The sequence below is a fragment of the Neodiprion fabricii genome, chromosome 3 (assembly GCF_021155785.1).
Source record: "Neodiprion fabricii isolate iyNeoFabr1 chromosome 3, iyNeoFabr1.1, whole genome shotgun sequence".
Lineage (NCBI taxonomy): Eukaryota > Metazoa > Arthropoda > Insecta > Hymenoptera > Diprionidae > Neodiprion > Neodiprion fabricii.
The window spans coordinates 17,445,746-17,468,643 of record NC_060241.1 but is presented as its reverse complement, the minus strand read 5'-3'; the positions used below and the strand labels follow the sequence as shown (position 1 = coordinate 17,468,643).

Here is a 22,898-nt window from a genome sequence, read left to right as displayed (position 1 = left end):
TTTTTCGATAACTGTAATCACGCCGTCATCTCTTCGAACGAGAAAATATAATTTTTCGTTCGAACTTCGCGTAGGGTAAGTTCGTTCGATCGAACGAGTGTTTGTCTGTAAAGATCGGAAAAATGACTAATTGTTGGAGAAATAAACGAGCAATGGAAAGATCACCATCGGATGCCCGAAGCTCCTCAGCTTCGTGATTAATCATCGCGATCGTTGGATTAATGAATCCAACACTTTACCGCTCGCATGATTTTAAACGTCATTAAAATTCATCGGGATTCTACTTATCTACGGTCAAGTTCATTCAATGACAAACTAAATTCACCAGATTCTATCTGAAAATTAGATTGCTGCACTTTTTCTCTCCAGATTTCTGCACGCCTTGAAGATATCGGATAAATTTTATTTCAAATATAAGGGCTAATCGAAGATCAGTTACCTGGTAAAGTTTATTAAAAACTTATGGAACGCAATTCACGCATAGACCAGTTGGAAAAAAAGTTAATAAAAATTTCAGTGTCTATGTTGAAAATGGTCAGTTGAATAAAATGAGCCTTCGCGGAGTGAAATCGAAAGATTGTGCTGGATTTTTAACCGTTTAGAAGCAACTTGAGAATAAAGCATCGAACGTCTATCACTTCTCATTTCTAATTCTGGTATTTTGCATTTTCCTATATTTCAAAGAAATCTCGGCAGCTTGTGAACATAAAATTTTACCTAACGTCCAAGTTATTTTTATAACTCGTAGATCTCGTTATCCGACAGAAAATCCGATATAAGAGTCACGACTGCCGCCGCTCCGGGACTCAAAGTAAGAACCGGAAGCCCTCATTGAGCCGTTAGATCGCTGATTACGAGTCTTGGCTCTTATACCGCCTACTAGAATCATGATGCATTATGGGTATTACAGGGCAAGGATACGCGGTGGACTTACAATAAGATACAGATAATTATACGCTCTACTCTCACGATCGCGAATGCGAAAAACTTTCAAAGTGCATACGTAGAGATCCGCGTATTCAACATACCGGAAATAATACGGATACTCGTATAAGCGGATAGATGTATATACCATACTAGTAGTAAATAAGGTACGCAAGTTCACCGTAAAATTAAATTAACATCGCTGAAACCCGGCGCAGCAGTAATTGACGGTGTATCTCTTTAGATTTGCGTTCGTTACAATACCGCGGATTCTTTTGTACGTAAAATGATCTGAATTCGTGGCTAAATTGAATAGTCTGCAAAAATGTAGCGCGATTATCGGTTAATTCAATCGAGATGCGGAATTGGACGGTATATTGGACAAGGAATGTATTCAAAAAATTCAAGATCGCTGAAATAATCTTCCCGATTTAATTATGTGATCCTATTTTCATCCCGGTCTGAAAATCTCAGGATATTCTCCCAAATTTCTACTTTTTCGAATGAAAAAATTGACACAATTCGTTTTCATCCCTCATGCGCAGATAGGGATGAAAATGTCGATGAAAACGTACTTACGGGTGATTTTTCAGGATTTGCCGAAAATGAATTTCATGTTCGGAAAGATCAGAATTTTTTACACGTAAAATTGATGAATTTCTTTTTCGTAAACAATAAGGCATGAAAGCATAAGAAATGGAGGATTTTTATACCTTCGTTACCGAACACTAGCACGCATTGAAATTGTAGTCGGGTGGAAATTTTTAACCACAAAAATTGTGTCAAAAATTCGTAGATGAAGTAACTACGTGAAAAAAAAAAATAAAAATCCCCGTCATTTTCAGGCTTCGCAAATATTTGTTGTCGTTTTGTTTTCTTTTTGTTTCGATAATTTTCCGACGTAGTCTCCGCGGCGAAAATGAAAAACTTTCGTCTTGCAAAGACCAAAAATCACGTCGGATCAGGCATCTTTACTTCTCCACTGTAAGATCCTCGAGGAATGCCGAAGACAACAGAACAAAGACCCGCCACGTCTAAGATTAATTAAGTCGCCATTGGTCGTGATTACGCCAGGTTAGGATAGGATGCACAATTAAAGCAATTGTAAATATATGACCGTTATGCGATAATTAACAGACTGCATTGTCCGAGCACGATGTTATAGGAGCACGGTAAGTTCCCACGAAAAATTAAGCCGTTTTTTCTGTAATGAATTCATTTTAAATACATTCTTGATTTTTCGGACGACACTGAGGGAAATTTTTAGTTCCGGTTACCGCTCAGTCCTTAACTATTTTAGTTTTTCACCACAATAGAAAAATATAGTTCTAGGTAGAAAATGAAAATTAGTTTTCTAGCTGTTACCGGAAAGTCTAGTATCCGTTACTATTCTTTATCGTTACGATCACTGTTACTAGATTTTCTTGCAACTGTTGCGAAAATTTAATGCTCGTGCAACAATGAATTGACGTTAAAGCCTTGTTTAACTAAAAAAGTAGAGCAAACCTCACAAACTGATTTTGCGTTGCAATTACCAAAAAAGGATCGACAATAGCGCAAAATGGTTACGTGTACCTCGTTTTTCATAATTGCGACAATATTTAAACAGTTTATTTAACGATACCTGTTTCACTCAATTTTTCTAATTACTGTAAAAAATTAAATATTTCTCAGTGCAGCCACCAGTTTGCAAAAACGCTAAAGAGAGTGATTGGTGAACAAAATAAAGTGTTATTTAGAGTAAACCTTCGTTCCAACGTAATTATTTTCACAGCACAAGTGCTAAGAATTTCCTCTCACAAGGAGAAAAAATAGTATCTGCCACAACAAATTTTTAAAGTATTTCAAAGACATTTAAGTTACATTTTCTACGAAGTACCGTGACAGGAAACTTTTTTTGTTTTCGTCACAATTATTTTCGGTATTTTGAAATGACCGAACGCTGCGTAACGTATTCAATTAAGAACAATTTCTCCCACTTCCAGGTGCATCGACGAAACTTGTACGCAAAGAGGAAAATATCGCATCATATCATACCGAATCCAGAATACTTCATTTTTTTTGCCGCCGACAATGAGTCAGTCTACAAACATGTTATTCTCGCACAATACTGGTAATAACGAATATTATCATTTCCGCGATATTTTTATGAAGCAATAATACGTTTACTCATCAACAAACATCGAAGAGATATAAAACGCAATAAAAAATTGTGCCAGCCGACATGTGTCTCTTGTACAAGTATTAACGAAAGAATAAAACTCAAAGCTCAAATTTTCAACATTCGACCAAACTTTGAAAACAATCCATTCGGCTGCGTTATCAATTTTTCTAAATAACGAAAAATAGTGGAAACTTACAGAACTGATTCGTTCGTTAAAATTGAACTCTGGTAGGATTAAAATGACGTACGTCACGTACGAACTTTAGACGTTGTTATCACGTTGAAAGAAACGTTCAACAGTTCATTACGAAAGAGAAAGAACGTGTTTACAATAATGATTTTTAACGACAACTGCGGCTTATCCAGTTTAAAATTTAATTTATACCGTCTTGGAACATGAATCAAGGGAAGTGGATTAAGTGTTCAAAATTATTGGACACTAATGACTGGAAGGACAAGGAATGGAAACTTGAAGTTCGCGAAAAACTACGTAAAAACTTTGAATGCCATTGGGTACGTCGAGGGTAAGGTTTCAAAGATATAAGGGTGGGTAAAAGAGGAAGGAAACTCGTGAAAATATTATAAATATTGAAAGAAAAAGTTTAAGGTGAATGAGCCCTACCGTGTGATCCAAAATTATAAAAAGTAATAAAAAAAAAAAAAAAAAAACTGTTTGAAAAATGGCGAAAATTACATAGCTCAAAATACCCATTTGAGACGGGTTTTTTATTTTTTTCAACTTTTGATTTAGACGGCCCGGCGAGTTCATGCATAGATAAATAATTGCTCATTATAGGCACACCTGCTGAATACAGCCATGCGTAATCGAAAAGATTGATATACAAGGTTTAAAATCATGAAGCTGAAGCCAGCAGCCAAACGTGTTAAAGTTTTTTTAAATGAAAAAAATGCAGCTCACTTATATCCTCATAATTCTATAAAAAATATTGGCAATTCACGATGTTTCACAAAATTTTAATTTTTGGACTTTACTACATTATTCGAACGAACATTAGAACGTTCGGCTGCCAGTTTCAGCCTCGTGTAAAATCTCAGTAGGCGCGATTGTAGGTGTTTCGTTTTATTTGCTAGTGACCGCACACACGTGGCCTTGAAATTCCACGGGATCGACGGTCTCTTCTTCGCAGGTGATTGAGGACGCGTGTTTCCGTGGATGGCCTTTGCCCACCGGGTCATGGGTCGAACCCGGCTTCGATGTACTTTTGCCCCGGGCGAGAATAAAAAATTATTTAATCCGACAAATCTTTCCATTCAAATTATATCGCTGCGTAATGGTTTCATCTAACTATTTACACTCGCATATACCGTACGCACCTTGTTTTCTGAACACGGAGTGACTCCGTTTTTGTGTGTTTTTTTTTTTTCTTTCTACAACAATAACGATTAAGACCTGCGCCTATAATTGATTTGGTAAAATTCTTTACAAGTTAACCCGAATTAGAGAGGATCGAGCAAAACTGTATATCTTTTCACTGTTAAAAGCATTGCCGAATTGCTCACTTTCAATTTGATTCCCAATGTCGAAGTTGGCCATCGCATAATTCTTGTAGATAAAAAAAGTAATTAGTGTATGCCGACTGGGGGCTGAAATAAAAGATATCGAAAGCTGCGTATGGAGTGTGTTTGCCAATGACGTTATTTTATATTAAATCTTGTCATGCTGTTCATGTTAAACGTCATGATTCAATAGGTCCGCTACTGGGCTTCATCCCGCGCATCTTGTCGAGCATCGTCAAAATTGCCGATCTGATATTTCTTAGTCTTAGTTCAACGATACGGATGAAGAAATGCAATTCTGTTGCCCGTGACTTTGTGCCTCGTCAAGGTTTGATAGTAACGACGAGATTGGATTGCTACTCAACATCAGAATTACTGCGTACCAAGCAAAGTTTATCGGTCGTTTTCACAGGAAGATCGCTCAAGACGGATGGAACTGCATTAATCGCGGTTCTCGTTAAAAATCGTACTATTTTCCACTTGTTCCATGACTCGAAGTGTAAGATCAACGGAGTGAAAATTGACCGGAACAAAAATATCTTCGACATATCAGGTAGAATCACTCTACTTTCGTCATTTTCACATCTGAATGCAGTGATGCATAGACTCCTATAATGTACAGTCGTAATAAGCGACACTTTACTCGGTCGGTAAAGGCAGACTCGTCGAATCCTCTTAAACACGTATTAGATTATTATACGGAAATATGCAGTAGATACTCGAGGCTCGGTTATCCTCGATTGAATGGTACGTGTTTATGTTAATATTCCAGCTTCGTGACAGGAATGTCAGTTAGGCTTTACCTCGCGACTTCTCGCGTTGTTTCTTCTCTCCTCTTGTTAGCTTCCCTTGATTTCTTCTAGCGCCCAGTCGGCGCAAGCAAAAAGCACTTTGTGAGTCTGGTACATATCGCTGTTTTACTCCGGATCTGAGGTGCAGGATAGGCAAGTAGGGACGGTAAACTCGGATGAGTGCAAAATAGTTTATAGTTTATGACGCAATATTTCCCGTTTCTTCCTACAAACTGGGCAGACTGCTGCAGAGCTAACAAGAAGTACAGCCCGTAACATCATTATAATAAACTTCCCCACTCCTAGTTGCTATTTATCTAACCTATTTGAACTTAACATTGCACGTTTTATATATACCATCGTGCACATTCATAACCGGGCACAACGTACGTACAGCTAATTAAACCCGTGCACTTGACGCATATATCGAGACAATCTCTTGAAACTTGAAAATCAGCTGCGCATGCGCGAGTTTTATCGGCTGTTCGTGCAGGCTGGCCATCCCGAATTTCAGCTGTCGAACTGTTTCTGGCGGCGATGCAGTTGATACGAATTTTCGAGGTTAGAATCTCAAATAATTGAGGCAGTGACTCGGAAAGGTTTGGGAAGCATTTTTTATTGGGTCGGAAAGTTGATTCTTCAAAGAACGGTCGGAATTTAATGCTTATGCTCTTTCAAAATTCAAACGTACACATTTTGTTTACGTTGGCCCGCCTGCATCGCAGACAAAAATATCGCGGCGGGAAGATTTCTCCAGCCAATGAGATTGAATTATTTGGCGCATGCGCGGATGATTTTCAAGTCTTGAGAGAGTGTCTCGGTATTTCGCTCGAGCCAAAGGGTTCGAAATTTCGGATCTCAGGTTTCGTTAGTGAATTGTTTCACTTGAGTTACTTTTTTCAACGTAAAGCTACACCGCAAAAAGTCTTTTTTCACACTCGTTAATATCCAGTAATTTATTTTTGAAAATTTTGAAGAACTGCATTTGGACAAATTGCGACATTTTTGTTTGTTAACAAACCGCTTGTTTCTGGGATGAAAATGCTACGGCATTAATGTTAATTTTCTTTCAAACTATTTCAGAAAAAATATTTCCGACTTCCATTGCGTAACGATTATGACAGCTTATGCCGAGGTAATGAAAATTTTTACTTCAATGATTCGATAATGAAAACAATTTTTTTAAAGACGAAAATTTAAATCCCGGTTTGAAGTGTGATGAGATTTTGCATTTGATCGTGAATTTTTCAATTTATGATATTCCAAAAACAAACTTACTTCCGACGCAAATTTTAAATTCTGTAAATTAGTCCACAAATCGCAAAATATGAATATCAAGATCATCAGCAGTTGTACCTGAGGTCTTCGAATTTCCAAACAGTTCTCAAAAGGAAAAGTTATCCGATAAACAGGACCATAATTATTTCCAGTTCAAATTTTTGAGGCCTGACTCGAGCCGCATAATAATTTTGCAGGTGGGCCGTAATAATAAGAGAGACTGTGTTCCGCTAATTTGCGTTGTCCGGCAGCAAGCACCGCTAAGATGAACGCATATACCATAAAATGCATGACAGGAGTGTGATTTAAACTTGAGGCCCCCCGGTGATGGGTGAGTAAAAAATAACCAACGACACCCGGGAATGAGAATCCACACACGCGCACACACATACACAGCCTGAATTTTTTTGAATCAGCAAAAGGAGGTAGGTGGCTCTCTTTTTGCTAATTTTTTAACGAAATCTTGACCAATAACATTTGTTATTACATGCCCGGTACAAATTGCATCGTAAAAAGTCAGAATATGCCAATATTAAACAATTTCCGAGGTTCTGTAATAGTAAAAAGTCCACATATACCTGCGCGGAAAGAAAATTCATTTTGGTAAAGTTACTAGACGATTCTAGTAAAATGTATGTTGTTACAATAACGGTTGAAATATTGTTGGTATCACCCAAGAATGTGGTACAATCAAACTTTTGGTGTAATTACATTTGTCAATACTACAGTATCTGGTTGTTGCAACATTGAATCTGTATTTATAATTTAAATAAGGCCTTAACATCACTTTGTTGCTGAACCAACATAAAATTATTGCAATATTTAGAAGAAAACGTACTTACATTGGCCATAATCAAAAAAGAAACACTCGCATATATACAAGACTTCTGGTGACAGCTACAAGACTAATTTTCGGTTATGGAAAAAAAAATTAGTAAACGATCGCATATTGACCACAACTAGACAACCCCTGTGTATACTTGCGTTATGTCGCTATGACAACAATATGATGAGATTCCAAACACCTGACAAACAACCCGAAAAGTCCATTAAAAATAAAATAAAACTTACACAAACTCCGCGAAAAAAAGTAATTTCAAATTACAGACATCTACTCAGCTTCGCGATAATTGTAGAACCTTCTATACTCAATCCCTGTCTCCGTATAGATGATGCACGAAGGGCGTATAAATACACCGCAAGGATATACTACATACATACACGCAAGGAACACACGCTGTGCTCGATAATTGAATCCTAGAGTTATGCTGATGAGGCTCAAGCCTCAAAGCATTCATCCCGCAAGTCCGCATGGCTGTGTGTGAAATTTCGAACTGCAGTATGTGAAGGCAGTAGTCCTTCGATACCGATTTCCACTGCGTCTGGCTCCCCCTTCTTCTGCGGGAAGAGATGCAACCAGCAAAAGAAGGTGCCGTCCGTTCCAGCTATTAGTTGCTGAACAGAATGACCAGTAAAGTGGGTAATTCGAGAAATTAGATTTTCAGTCTTACCCCCTGAAATGTTAGCGTCGGATAGAAAAAAAACCTCTCAAAAGATCAGCCCTCTAGTTAAAGTCTAAAGGGTCACTAATTTGATTCCCATTTCCCATTCATTGAGCATGGAAAAATTTCAATATTCGATATAAGTTAAAATACTCGTAAACTGTTCAATATTTTTTCAATTCGTGCTTAGATTTTTGAAGCTCATTCTTCAACCTTTCCAAACCATAAAATCCATTTGTAGGGCTTAAAAAACCCTACAATTTGAAAAGAAGATTGTTTTTCTAGCATAAAAATTGAACGAGATATCGTCAAAACACTGAAAATCACAAAATTGGGCCTTTTCAGGCCCCATAAGGGTTTAGGGGTCTGATACTCTAGAAATCGGTGTGTTTTTTTATGCCGAACACGATGGTTTTAATCACTTTTCCAGGTGACACTAAGGCCGATTTGACTATTTTATCCGGCTAGACCCTTTCGGACATTGCTAAGGATCCTGAGTAACGATTTTTCCTAAACATGCATCTTCGTCTTCAGTATGAAAAGACGTTCTGCCGAGTCGGACCTTGAGCATTACATCTGCTCTATTTCCATACCTTCACTGTCGTTAAATTCCAGACTTCATTTGCTGTTATTTGTGAATATTATTGTTCAGTTTCCTGAACAATGTATTCGAGAACGTATTCGAATTTGTATTCAAAATGGATGCAGTCGGTGATTCGAAACGCTAATTATTAATTGTTATATTCGCATCAACTTGTTTCGACTCTTTCAATTCAAACCCCACACGGCGTGTCTTACAAATATATAAAGTATCTTTCTCAAATTACATGTAGAAAACAGACTTTCTCTATATAGACGATTTCAACCCTTTAATGGTTACCTAAAAACTAATCTTACGTTCTTACCTATATACCCCTGTCCGCTGGGTCCCCCTGGTCCCGATATCACGGTTGGTCAGTCTGGAAATAATCAAAAAAGAAACGGGTTGGATAATTACAACGTTGAAATAGAAAGGCAAAATATAATACATCGATAAAGTATCAATAATGTCCCCGTGAAGACCGGAAGTGGGAATGCCTTGAAGAGCTTTATTGGGACATTAATTATCTCAATTCGAACAATATTACACGCTTCAAATTTCTTTCAAATCGATACAGCGGTTCATCTGTAATCCTGTCTACAAAAAACTCGTATACCAATCCATGCAGTGGTATGTTATGAACAAATGCTTGAACTCGTGGATCGATGAGATGAAGTTCCGTTTCAGAGTTCAGTGAATCATCGCTAAAACTGTAGAATTGATAAACTTTTCAAGATTATGAACGTGCATCGTTTGAAAACCGGGCATGGTTATTGTAACATGGTCTAAATGTACCTAAACCATTTTCCCTCCAAATTTCAGCGAAATCGGTCAAGTGGTTTGTTTGGTATCGTATTCATTGATATCTGAATCGCACACACAAGCGCATCCATCGTTTTCCGAAAACATTTGCAAGAAATTTTTCCAGTGACAAAATATGTTCCCAACAACGTGGTTTCGTCATTTTCTCTCAATACAACATAGTTTTGCAAACGAGCGACGTGTGAGATATTCCGTTCACGAAAATCCTACCTGTAGAATGGTACCTTATGTGTTTGGATTAAAAGTCCGTGGTAGTCGCGAAGAAATTTAAGGGACCCGGAATAAAGCTGACCTTTTGTAACAGATGAATCGTGAAAGGGATGCATCGATGACCTTGGACATGGACGAAACTGAGGTTCATCGTCGGTACTGCTTACTGATAAAAAAAAAAAATAACGGTAGGAGCAAAGTAAATACTCCTCCCACGAAACCTCCAGTCCTCGTCCAGCGGTTCTTACAACCCTGCAGTTGTTAATGCACAGGATCCGATCTGAACGCGGCTTAAGACAAAGTAAGGTAAGGTAAGGGCATGGAAGGACAAGGAAAAATTAAGGTACGTCCCACTCGCTGCGCCCTAGCTCCGTTCCTTATATTACCAGGTTGCAGTGTGGAATGCAGTCGTCCTTCGAGTGATCCGAGGTGGTAAGATGGTGCCGCCGGTGAGATGCACCAGTCAGGATGCTGCCCGCATCCCTGGGATTCAATATTTCAACTTAACAAGGAAGCCTCGTTTGGTAGCAGTTTGCTACAAATTAGCCATAGCTCGGCTTTAGGTTTAACCTACAGTAATTACCCGGAAGATATTTATACTGCGGAGAAGTTAACCCCGTGGCAAAAGTTGCGAACATCCGTGAACCGTGAGAATATCGAATTGCGAAGTTAACGTTCACACCAGACTGTTTCAGATGAAGGTGGTGTTTTTTTTCTTGCTAAAACAAAATTTAAGCGTCAGTTTTTAACCCAACTGAATGTCCGCCTAAAGTATAAGATTATTGGTTCGAGTCTAAGATATGCCTCATTCCGTGTCGTACTGTCTTGTCCGTCCTAAGTAAGGTGTGAAAAGTCATGAATTGAATTGGCTCCATGTTAAAATAAGTAAATGATGAAATATTCGTTTACGAAAACCTTGGTCGGTCGGTTTCGGTTCGCAAATTTCGACAAAAAAATATGAAAACTCCTGGTTTTGCTAATTTCTAATTTCTTATTGCTGCTACGTGAAAAAAGACCTACTATCATTTTTCAAGATAATTCAATTGTCTACAATATTGTATTCATACAGGGCCGTGCATACGATAATTTTATAAAATTCCACGTAGAAAGTGGAGTAATTTTGTTTCTTGACACATTCTTTGAATGGAAAAAAGTCGCATGCTAGGCTCTGAGACAGTTTTTACAATTGAACTCGAGTTAAAAATCCCAAATTTTGGAAGGTGTAAACTTAGATTAGATTAAACGTTATTCCAGAAAAAAAATATCACCCTAACTTAAGACAGTCTAGTTTCATTACAATAATAATATATTCGATTTCACACCTCATATACAGTGTGGTAATCTGAAATTCAAATTCTTTCCACAAATTCGGAACCAATTGCTCCTAACGCAACAATACAGGTATTAATAAGTATAAAAAAAATTATACAAAGTATCAAAACTTCACCCCATTTTGATGTGCAAACTTAGATTCAGCATTCTGGATTCCGTTATCGACACATCGAAAAACAAAAATTCAACTTTTCATTTTCGGATTGTTTACAATAACTTCTTTTTATCTCTGAAAACAGAGAAACGGAAAATTGAAAATCTCTGGATGACAAATGTCTTCAAAAATTATTAGATTCTTTTTAATCCGTCCAAAAATCGACATCAAGTGTGTTGTGCTGTTCAAGTATAACCGATCTGGATTATATTATAAGTATTATAACCAATATTAGATTGAACAGATTTTGTTCTACACAGAGGCAGGTATAAATATATTTATCAGTGTGTTTTAAAATGTACAAATGCAGTGGACATTTTTAAACTTTGACAAGAGTTCTTTTTTTTCTTCCTCCCAAGGCTTTGTCCCGAGCCAGATACTTCAACGAATTTTCAATATTTGCCACTATTTAACCTTTATCTTCTTCTCTTTTGAACTCTACATGCCTGTGATGTTTACTTTCAAATTGGACCGCGTCGGGCAATTAAATTCCCATTAAGGTATCAACCTGTGAGTCGAACGCGTCTCGAATATGCTCAAGTCTCACAAATGAGGCAATGGTATTCTCTCGATGTATACCCACAGATGCTTGTACAATACGGCATCGGTTTGGTTGTATCCTCGCGGTCCTTTCTCCGAAGAACATTTGATACCTACTCCAGTTTAGAGTCTAAGACATTAGAGACCCGTTTAGGGGCAAGGCAGAAAACTCATGCAACCATAATCTTATACCGGCAGTTGTTGAGAAAAAGAAAATATTAGAAATTGTCATCTGTCGCCCGGTGCAGTGCACAAGAGTTTTAATATTTATGAGGGCATATTCTAAGATCAACAGTTGAGTTGCCTGAGGATTCATTAGACCTGACGACTGGGTTCTTGATACAGAATCGTGTAGAATTGAAGATCTGTGGGACGTCGCGTCTCATATTAGTTATCATGTAGTCACACGAAAAGTGGTTGTCATGAGGTATACCGTCAAGCGCTATTTAAATTTGGAATACAGACTAATCTCTGAGCGTTCAAAAGAGATGCCTCGATCAGATAAACCCTGAACGTTCTCTGATATTGGATTCCACGTGAATGCGTTGCTAGTCGGAAGAAAAAATGTTCATAAACGCATAGATACGATCGGTAAGAATTCCTCGACCTCGTTTTTGCAGTTACCCTTGATCAGCAATTCGGTAACTTACAGAAATACGATATATCGTTCATTGGCCATTATTCGTCGAAAATAGTCTAAAAGTCTGGAAACCACGATCAGTTGTCTGTAAAATTATCGTCTCAATTCAATCATTTGGGAATACAATGCCTAAGGGAATTTAAAGAAGAGAAAATTAACTAGGTATAAGTGTAATTCACGGAGTCAACAGGAAATAATAAACCTTATAAGGTGCGCTTTGCGAAATTCATATTATTCAATAACGTTCTCTGAATGATGAGCGGTTTACTTCAGTTTTGAACTATCAAATGGTCAGATTAGGATCAAATTAAACCAGTTGTAGGGAATCCGATAATTTGGAGCTCAGATTTCATATCCTACACGCTCAGTACCTGCTGAGAAAGGCTCCGGAAGTCTGTTGACCGCTGAAAATGAATCTTCTTTTGGGGCCTTTGACGTACCAAACATATCGTGAATTTCTGATACAGATCACGGATCGTAATACGCAACGAGTATAAACAAATCTGGTATAACTGTTGTACCGACTAATCAATATCACGTCATGCTCCTAAAGCCGTGCAAAGCGATAGTTTTCACAAGGATACCTGTTGAACAATCGATTTACACCCGCATTATTCCATCGCTGTGTTACGTTGATTGAAAATGTTTTGCAGAACAGGCTCATAACGATTAGCAAGCACTGAGTAATTGTGGTTGAACGCAATTCGATATGTCTACTACAAGGAATCGCTCTTGCATGAAATTATTTTAATCAATTTTTATCCCATGTATGGATAATGCTCTGAGGCTCAGACGCAAAAAGGGCTAGAATGTGCAGTGCCGCCTCATGCAAGAACGAAGCATCGAGTACGAAGGCTACTCATTGTGCACGTTTAATTACCGGTATTACCAAAGTTACGACGGTGTTGATTAACTTTCCAAAAAGTTGTTCAAAAACCAAACACACTTCAATCGAAATTCTTTCTCAACAGTGACATCGAATCGAGGAAGTGGAAAATTCAAAACGTTTCAAATCAGTTACCTATTTTAACGATTTTCTTGTTGACCAGATCTCTCTGAAACTCTTGTTTGTCCATTATCGAACACAATTTTACGTTGACGGTACTTTGTTGAAATCATATTACATGTCTACAAAATTTTAATGGTCAGAACTGTTTTATATTGAATATTGATGGAATTGGAATTGTTCCTTATTTAAAAAAAAAAAACATCATGCCATTGTAGGAAAAATTGTGTAAACCTGTTTAAGTTACGTCCCAAAATCAACCGCTGAAAAAAAATTGGAACTGGTCAACTTCGTACATCGAACTACAGCTGCACAAGAAGTGTTAACGAGTGTATTATTCCTGCTTCTATAATCGGTATTTCAAAACAGAATCAAACGTTGTTGAATATTCCCTGTGCAGTAAAGTGAAAATTCCGGATAAGCGGCAGCTGATTCGTACAAGAATTGTAAAAATTCAAGTGTCGTCATGCAGAAAAATGACACGCAGATCCTCCGATAAAACACGAGAGGGAGCGGAGCGAAGGAAAGTATTTCACATCTGGTATTTTACCCAAGGTATAAAAGGTACGTATTCAAAGGGGATCTTGCATGCAACGCGAACAGCCTCCGCAGTGCGGTATAACATCCCTCGTAAATAACGAATCTCGCGGCCTCCGGGACGTTAAGAGAGGGACATTCCATGGCGATATAATCATAACAGTCCTGGTAACAATCTGAACCATCTCCCGAGGCTGGAATGCGATGCAGCCCAGAGACGGACGGGCGAACAGACGTGTACCATGGGGTTCACCCCCCATCCCCTGCCCACCGATTCGGTCTCCTACACACGCTCCTCGACGCACCAGAGTGCACAACATTTTTTTGGTCGAGGCTCATTATACGACCCGTAATTCAATCCTTACGGAGCTTATATAAGTACGAGTGATGCGAAAGGGGCAGCTTGCTTGCTTCTTCAAAGACAACTATGAAACGTTTTCGTGCCAATCGAGTGGGCAAAAGTGACGATTATGAGTAAGTGCGGATATTATGCGAACTCAGAATCGTCATTGACCGCGGGTTGCACACGGTATATTTCACAAGAAAAATGTAAAATTAGGCGATTCTGAAACCTGATAAACACGAACGAAAGACGATATTTTCTAATGAATGACGTTCGCGCTCGGAAATAGCGAACCATTTCTCCACTAGTGGGGAAAAACTGTTTTTCTCAAATGGTATGTACGTCATTTTCTAACGCACACGTCAATCATAGGGAAATATTGTGTCCAAAAAGGCTGGCTATTGGCCAACAGTGTCTAGCTGAGTCCCAGCGCAAACTGATAATACTCGTAAGAGTCTTGAAGTTATATTAACCTCAATGCAACCCGTTCGCATTTTGGCCAACTCAAATTCTGATCGCAACATAACCTAGAAACGCCTGCGAATTACGACAGCTAGCATTTAACCGCAACTCAGTTGGTCAAACTGACAAGAAGACGAAAAATTCGGCGCGGATTACTTGAACCTACCAATGAAATCACATGGTTTTGGCGCGTGCGCGTTTCATGTTTCACTTTCCTGAAACTGACAGGATATATCCGGTTGTTTCATGGAAAAATGACAAGGGGAGTTTGACACGCGGTAAATCCATCCGCATTTATGCGTTTTAGGATATGTTTTAACGGAATCCACCTATACTTTGGCAATTGATAGTATGTTTTCCGGAATGACATTTGTCACATTTTTCACAATCGGCCGATTACTCACTTTCTCCAATATTGGGCTACAAGACAAACGTTGATCGTTAAATACACAAGTAAAATGCACAAATACCTTAACCTTGCGGCTAACTTGTTTACGATTCGAAGCAAAATGTGAGTGCAATTTTGTAACATTGATTCATTATTTGTTTGCAGCCAACGTGCATCTCATTCTCTCGCGTCAGCTGCTTCGCCAGTCATCGTCGCATAATTCCTATAAAATTGAACTCGCATTTTGTTTCGGACCGCAACAAGTTAGTCAAAGGGTTAAGGTATTTATGTATGTTACTGCACCTTGAATTGAATAAATGCAGGTGGATTTACGCCGTGTCGAATTGCCCGTGAAATATTTTCATAAAATAATCGGGTATACACTCAAGCGACAATAATAACGAAGAAAAATTAAAAATCTTGAATTAAACGGTTCCTTTGCTGTTGTTGAATATATTAATCAACAGCGACCTAAAATCTTAAAAACTGAGTTCTTTACATTATTATTATTGATATCTAGTTATTTTACGGAAATATTCTATTCTAGACAAGATCTATACCGGAGTGAAAACCTGTATTGAAAGTATCAGCCCTAACCTGAAGGACCCCCGTAAAAAAATGTAACATTACGTAAGGCGCAAAACTTCACACATATCAGGACAATCTCTTGAATCTTGAAAATCAACTGCGCATGCGCAAGTTTTATCGGCTGTTCGTGCAGGCTGGCCATCCCGAGTTTCAGCTGTCAAACTGTTTTTGGCGGCGGTACAGTTGATACGAATTTTCCAGGTTAGAATCTCAAATAATTGAGCTAGTGACTCGGAAAGGTTTGGGAAGCATTTGTTATTGGGTCGGAAAGTTGATTCTTCGAAGAACGGTCGGAATTTAATGCTTATGCTCTTTCAAAATTCAATCGTACACATTTTGGTTACGTTGGCCCGCCTGTATCGCGGAAAAAAATATCGCTGCGGGAAGATTTCGCCGACCAATGAGATTGAATTATTTGGTTGATTTTCAAGTCTCAAGAGATTGTCCCGGTATACGTAGATCTTCAACCGTTGTTTTATGCAAAGCCGATTAGCTCTGTATCAAAAATATGTGAAGTAAAAATTTTTAAACCAAAATTAATAAAATCATAATCACACGGAATATCTGAAAAATTCACATTCCAATGTTGTTCCGTTGAGTTGATATCCCATGTCAAAAAAGGTTTCAAAACTCTCGACGCTCAGAGCATGCTACTCGCTTCAACGCTATTGGAAGACTTGGCGTATGGAAATGAAAATATTTTGACTGCACGCTAGTCTAAATATCACTATATATTCACAGCCACCTTCATATCGACATAAAATTTTGAATACGAGTAGTGTTTCAACCTTCACCACCACAAATACCCAAATAGAATAATCTATCAACAGCTGCATATCATCATCTTTCTAACGCGTGTACCGTCGATCCGAGAGAATTCTATTCGAATCTTGTAATATCTATCATCGTGCCACTGGATGCTCAATGCTCCAAGAGTAACACAAGAGAAAAACTTTCAGGCTAACTTTCAAGCTCTGCGACTCACTCTACCCAGCAAGTGGGTAGCAAACCTATGAGTTAGAGGTTCTTCCTTGAATATGACAAGATAAACTGGCAAATGATTATCATAAGATGTACTTCGTGTTTACGTATGGAGAGCTGCGTCAACAGCTAGTCACGTTGATCTTTGAAGTTCTATTTATAATGGAATCATCTGTACACATCGTTATTGCAATCATCAACTCGGGTCCGTTCACCGTTAAAGTGCTAGACCATAAGATAACCGAACTTTTTACAATCTTCGTGTGCAAAGAGAAGCTGGAGTATTAAGCCGGACTGCTCAAGCGCTGTCTCACGTTGTACTATCCTCGATATGAAAGCACCTTTGGAAGAGTCGATAAGCAGGGACTTCCTCTAACGTACCGGTGAAATCGATTGCGTGTTTTTCATCCCGATCCCGGACACGATTCGTTGTATATTGGAACTCAGGTCTCGTGGCAGGAAATGAGAAGACGTTTGAAGGACTTTTGTAAGATTCGTGGACATCAATTCTGTCCTGGTATCAATTAAATGATATTGAGATAAAACGAATGTCGTTATAGTACCGCAGCTAAGAACCTACCTCAATACGAGTAGATAAATAAATGATTCAACGTTTCGCATCGCTGTAATTTCATTTTCGTAATAATTCTCAATCACTCTGGAATTTATTGGTTCGATGTACCGCACGTACTCCTACTTGATTATTTAAAAACTGTAATTTTATTTCGTTAGCTTTTCAAGTTAACATATTTAAATTTGAATCCACAATTACTTGTCGAAATCCCAAAAGTACCGAAGAAACCGAAGATTAATCAAACAAGTTATACAGCAATTAAACTTCAGAACTTGACACAGTGATTTCTGATTTTATTCCGAAACCGTTGAAACCGTTCCCAACGTAACACGTATTCATGTAAAGATCTTTCAACATATTCCGTTATCATCTTTCAAATAACCGGAGAACATTATCGATGCATAAACTCTGTTCGTATGACTCGGGTTCAATGGAGGACCTCATCCTTTGTAATTGGAATTAAGCCTGGCTGCCTTCAACATCATTCTTTGGGACTTACCGAATCGTGCTATTCGAAAAAGATGAATATTTCTTCTCATTAAAAAAGAAAAAGAAAAAGAACAGTTACCATCGCCAAAGGGGTTCTGTTTCTGAACAACTACGCATCCACACCCAAATACGTGCAATACTCACGCATCATGCTACGCTGCGAGTTAGGCAAGCGTACCTACATCGTACGCATGTAGTATAATAATCTGTGGCTGGCCGGTTAGGGTGGTCCCCTGATGAGATTATAATATGAATATAATGGCGAGCTACCGTGCTACGTTCTCCGAGCCAGGCATCGGGCCTTTTATTCATATTCTTTTTCATTTTCGAAACCTCCAGAGGTCGATCATCAAGTTAGTTTTAGACGGTTCGGTTCTCATACCGAAGACAAACACCGAAAAGATCTCTGGGCTGCAAGAAGGCGCCTACCTTGCCTATCTGTTCTTTCGTTTTCTTCTTTCAATTACCTTTTTTTCTTTCTCATTTGTCTCTTCAACGATCAAAAAGTAATCACTGGTACAATCCGAGGAGGACAAAAAGACAGTCCGAACGCCGTTTTTACATTACAGCAATGATTCAATTTCTGCTGTGTGATAGAGAAAAATAAAATAAAACAACATGTATTGTCGGTTAATCCCATAACGAGCGATAGCTGTATTTCCTCTTCAATTGAAAAGTACAATTTGTAGCCACACCGATATGCAGGCTCGATCTTTCAGATCGGCGGTATGTTCGCTTTGCGATATTGTGCTTATTACCGTTAACAGAAACGATTTCCTACCAGCTGTGTGAGGTAGTTAATGAGACGTTCGATCGTTATCTCAGAACCAGGACGTGCATCATCAAAATAATCGATCCGCGTTCAGATTGATTCAATCCTGTATCAGAATTATAAGTCAGCCGCTGCAACATCCGGCCGATAAAAAAAATCAGATAAACGAATTCGACGTATTTTTGGCTACATGGAGAAAAATTACTGTAGAACCGACGAAAGAGAATGTTCAATATTGAATACTTCGAAGAGACATTTTGTCGAATTATTAGACATGATTTTTAATCAGGTATGAAGATTTGAGCTTGTTTAATTAAAAAATAAAACTGCACTGAGAAAAATTTCATTTGTTATAGTAACTAGAAAATTCAGTAAAACAGGTATCGTTAAAAAAAATTGTTTGAATATTGTTGAAATTACGAAAAACGAGGTGCGCCTAACCATTTTGCGTTATCGTGGATCCTTTTTTGGACAAGGCTTCAAAGTCAATTTATTGTTGGACATGCATTAAATTTTCGTAACAGTTGCAAACAAAATTTAGCAACAGTGATCGTAATGATAAAGAATAGTAACGGATACTAGACTTTCTGGTAACAGCTAGAAAACTAATTTTCATTTTCTACCTAGAACTATATTTTTGGAGGTGGTAAAAAATGAAAATAGTTAATAACTGAGTGGTATCGTCGGTTTTTTTGCCGCCTTTTGGTTTTCATTCTTCGAGTTGAAGATCCTTCTTCATGCATCACCGATTACTCAAACTCGGGGTTTTCTTAGATGTACTAATCACGGGACGTGTTCATAATCTGAGATGATTTTTCAACTGTTTGAGCGGGTGATTTTGCGCATTTGTAATCAAAGTCAAGTCGACTAAGCGTCTTTCTAGCGCCGATGATGTCACGACGCCGCTGGCGCCACGACACGACCACTTGTATGTACCCTGGATCTCTAGTGACAGATTAAAGGACTACAGATATTTTCATTCCTTTTTTCCATTCCAATTCTATGCGATGAGTAAAAATCGTTTTTCGGCTACTGCAACATCTGTTTTCATTTCTTTTTGTTTTTTATAAATCAAATAGAGTAGATTGCAGATTGAGACGTTTAAATAAAACTGTTTTAGATAGGTATTACAATTAGACTTAATTTCATCGTATACAAAATAAATAAGTATGAAGTTTAAGGTTACGACGAGGGAATATTTATACGAAGGTAAAAACGTAGACACGTTTTTATATTCCATGAGATATCGTGAAAACATATAAGGTTTCGAGTAACCGCCGTATACTTCTTCCAATGAAACCATGATCGATATGATAATGACTGTTTTCTGTTATCGGTACAAAAACAATCCAATGAACTATGGAATTAATTTATAGACATGAAGTCTCTAAAATTTTCATTCAAAATTCTTGTAAGCATTGTTTTTTTACGATTAAAGTACGGGAAACACTGACAGAAGTGTCAGAACCGTTGGAACGCCGTCGATTTTAGTAGTTTCGCCATGAAAACCAGCCCTTCGAATCTTGAACCATGACATAAACACAATAATTGCGTGATTGAATACATCTTTTGCGGTATTTCTTCTTTTACACATATAGGTCCGCTAAATGTAATTTTCCTACTTTACTTTGAAATTTATACCTGAGATCCTTCACATGTATGCCAACAGCATGATTACAACATTTCCTATCAATCAAACATTCCGATTAACTCGGTAATGTAAGGCTTGCATTTGAACGGACTTTGTCGAAGAATGTGACATTTTCACAGCTAGATAATACTTGAAGAAATCGTGAGAGAAAATTTGTTTCAGGTATACTCCATTTTACCCTATTGTTTGAGCAAATTGATTTGGGACGACGAGTGGAAGTGAGAACACGTTGCAGTCCTGACTACGGTGCAGGTGCATATATACGTGCCTGTGTCTATGGTTGAAACGTCACGTTTTTTTTTTTTTTTAATTCAAAGTCGTTATAAGGTAATTAATGCTAATTGGACACAGCCTTGACGCCTTGGCAGTAAACGATTCCTGAGTAGGTGTACAGTCAGATTGGAATTCCTCGATTCACCACCGCTCATAAGTAGAAAACGTCGACTCGGGAGAGGGTCATGTACTCCCAGAGCGCTCGCGGATATTTCCGTTGAATAGCTTGCAGACGAGGTATATGTGCTCGGTTGATGAGGAACGACGACGGCCGGTAACGAGGGAGAAAATCCACATTATGACTCACATTCCGTGCACGGTGCGGATCGATTATCGCGGCACTCTCAATCACTGAAGAAAATTTCATTACTATTTTTTTTTTTTTTTTTTTTTTTTTGTTATCGATAGAAAATTCTAGTAACATATAGCCATCGTTAGAATAACGGTTCAAATATTATTGGAATAACAAAAATATATCGCGGTAACTATTCGGAGTAATTATAATTGTCTGTAGGTACTATATTTTGTGGTTATTGCGACATTGAATATGTTTGTTTAGTTTAATACATGTTCCGTGTTAAATGCGGCCTTTATACCAAATTATTTTGCATCAAAATCAAAAAGAATAGTAACATGTAATTAAATTTTTTAGTTACCGCTGCTAATTTTTACCTGTTACTAAATTTTTCGATTATGCTAAGAAAGTGAAAATAGTTACGGACTGTAACGTGAAACACACGCACAGAGAGAAATTTTTAGTTTCGTTTACCGCTCAGTCCTTGAATATTTTCATTTTTTTACCACAATCGAAAAATACAGTACTAGGTAGAAAATGAAAACTAGTTTTCTAACTGTTTCCAGAAAGTCTAGTATCCGTTACGTTTTTTTGCAACTGTTGCGAAAATTTAACGCTTGGCACAACAATACATCGATGTTAAAGCCTTTTTTAACTAAAAAAGTAACCTCGTTCTCCGTAATTCCAACAATATTAAAAAAGTTTTTTCAACGATACCTGTTCTACTCAATTTTTCTAGTTACTATAACAAATGAAATTTTTCTCAGTGTAAAAACGAAAAATGGATAAATGAGAAGCCAATGGCGCTGGGAGTGAAACGGTTGGTTGCGCCATGTGGTGACTTGGCCCGCTTCATTATGATGCTTGATTAAACTCCATCCATCCGCCTAAGGTTATACTATCACCCATTCCCATCTAATTTAACTCCAGCTATACATACTTAAACTTGGTACCGTACTTAAGCCATCCTAACCTAGGAACACGCAGGTACCTACATGCACACGATGCTGGTAAACGAAACCCAGACGTAGAGACTGGACTGTAGGTTCCATGGTCAAAGAGCGAATCGTTACAAGCCTCGAATGCAATGCAATGCGATACGATACGAAACAGTGTGAGACGGTGCCGAGTGATCGTGCCACACATGGATATGCACGTCCGTATATCAATGCGTATGTGGGTACATGCAGACGAAAAGGTGGTGCATATGGGTGAAAGATATGCGACATACGTTTATAATATTACGTAAAACGTATACACGCACGCACGGAACCCGCAGCATGAAGACGGGCACGCTAAAAATAACCCAATGGTAAGAGAAATGACGTGGCGTAAAAAGTGAATATAATCGAACGGACATGAATGGTGCACATCCATCGAGGTGAGCTTTCTCCAATTTATCGAGTTCGTTCACCTTGGATACTGTGTATGTGCAGTATGTAGCCCGTACGAAATTCGAGGATGCGAGCCTGGTCGTTGTGATAACTGGTTGTGGACCGAACGCTTCTTCTTCGCCATACAACGATCGTAGTACCTTTCTATGCTCTTCGACTCGGAACAATTTTGTTTTTTTTTTTGGATTTAACAATCGCGTACGAGATTCTTGATTCGTTATTTTTGGCTGAAAACCAAATCCAGGCACGATCGACTACGGAGTTACGTTTTACAATTATAGCAAGCTGACATTTGAATTTCAAAAAACTTGATGACCTTTACTCAAAATGTTCGACCTTTCCAAACCAATTCCGAACCAAAGCCGGTACTTTGACCAGCGATACGTTATCACGAAATTGATTGCGTGATGCACACCATCGCATCAAGTATGTCAAAATACGAATCATCAATTTCCCAAATTTCGAAATCTCCTTCGACATTGAATTTTAATCCGATAAATTTTTATAAGCTAATAGATACTGCATCAAGATTTCGATCCTATTCCACGTGGCGTGATTGTAACTTGACTCACGTATTTGAAATGCTTACCGATCAAACTAGATCGAAATATCGAGTTGACACTAATGCCGAATTCTAATAATACAATTTATTGAAATTTGTGAATTTATAGCTCAATATTGCAATCATTT

General features: G+C 38.1%; 1 protein-coding gene across 5 annotated transcripts in view; it reads right to left on the bottom strand.

Moving 5' to 3' along the window:
* Positions 1–22,898, bottom strand: part of LOC124177564 (protein expanded-like) — a 139,546-nt gene that overhangs the window by 83,013 nt on the left and 33,635 nt on the right. For 3 of the 5 annotated variants that reach the window (XM_046560063.1, XM_046560066.1, XM_046560064.1), the window contains one exon: positions 9,083–9,136. The exons of 1 other annotated variant lie outside the window; for it this stretch is intronic. The gene's annotated coding sequence lies outside the window, so the exon portion shown is untranslated. Of the gene's footprint in view, positions 1–9,082; positions 9,137–9,871; positions 10,280–22,898 lie in introns of those variants that run through there. One more of the 5 variants, XM_046560065.1, reaches the window with a different exon arrangement.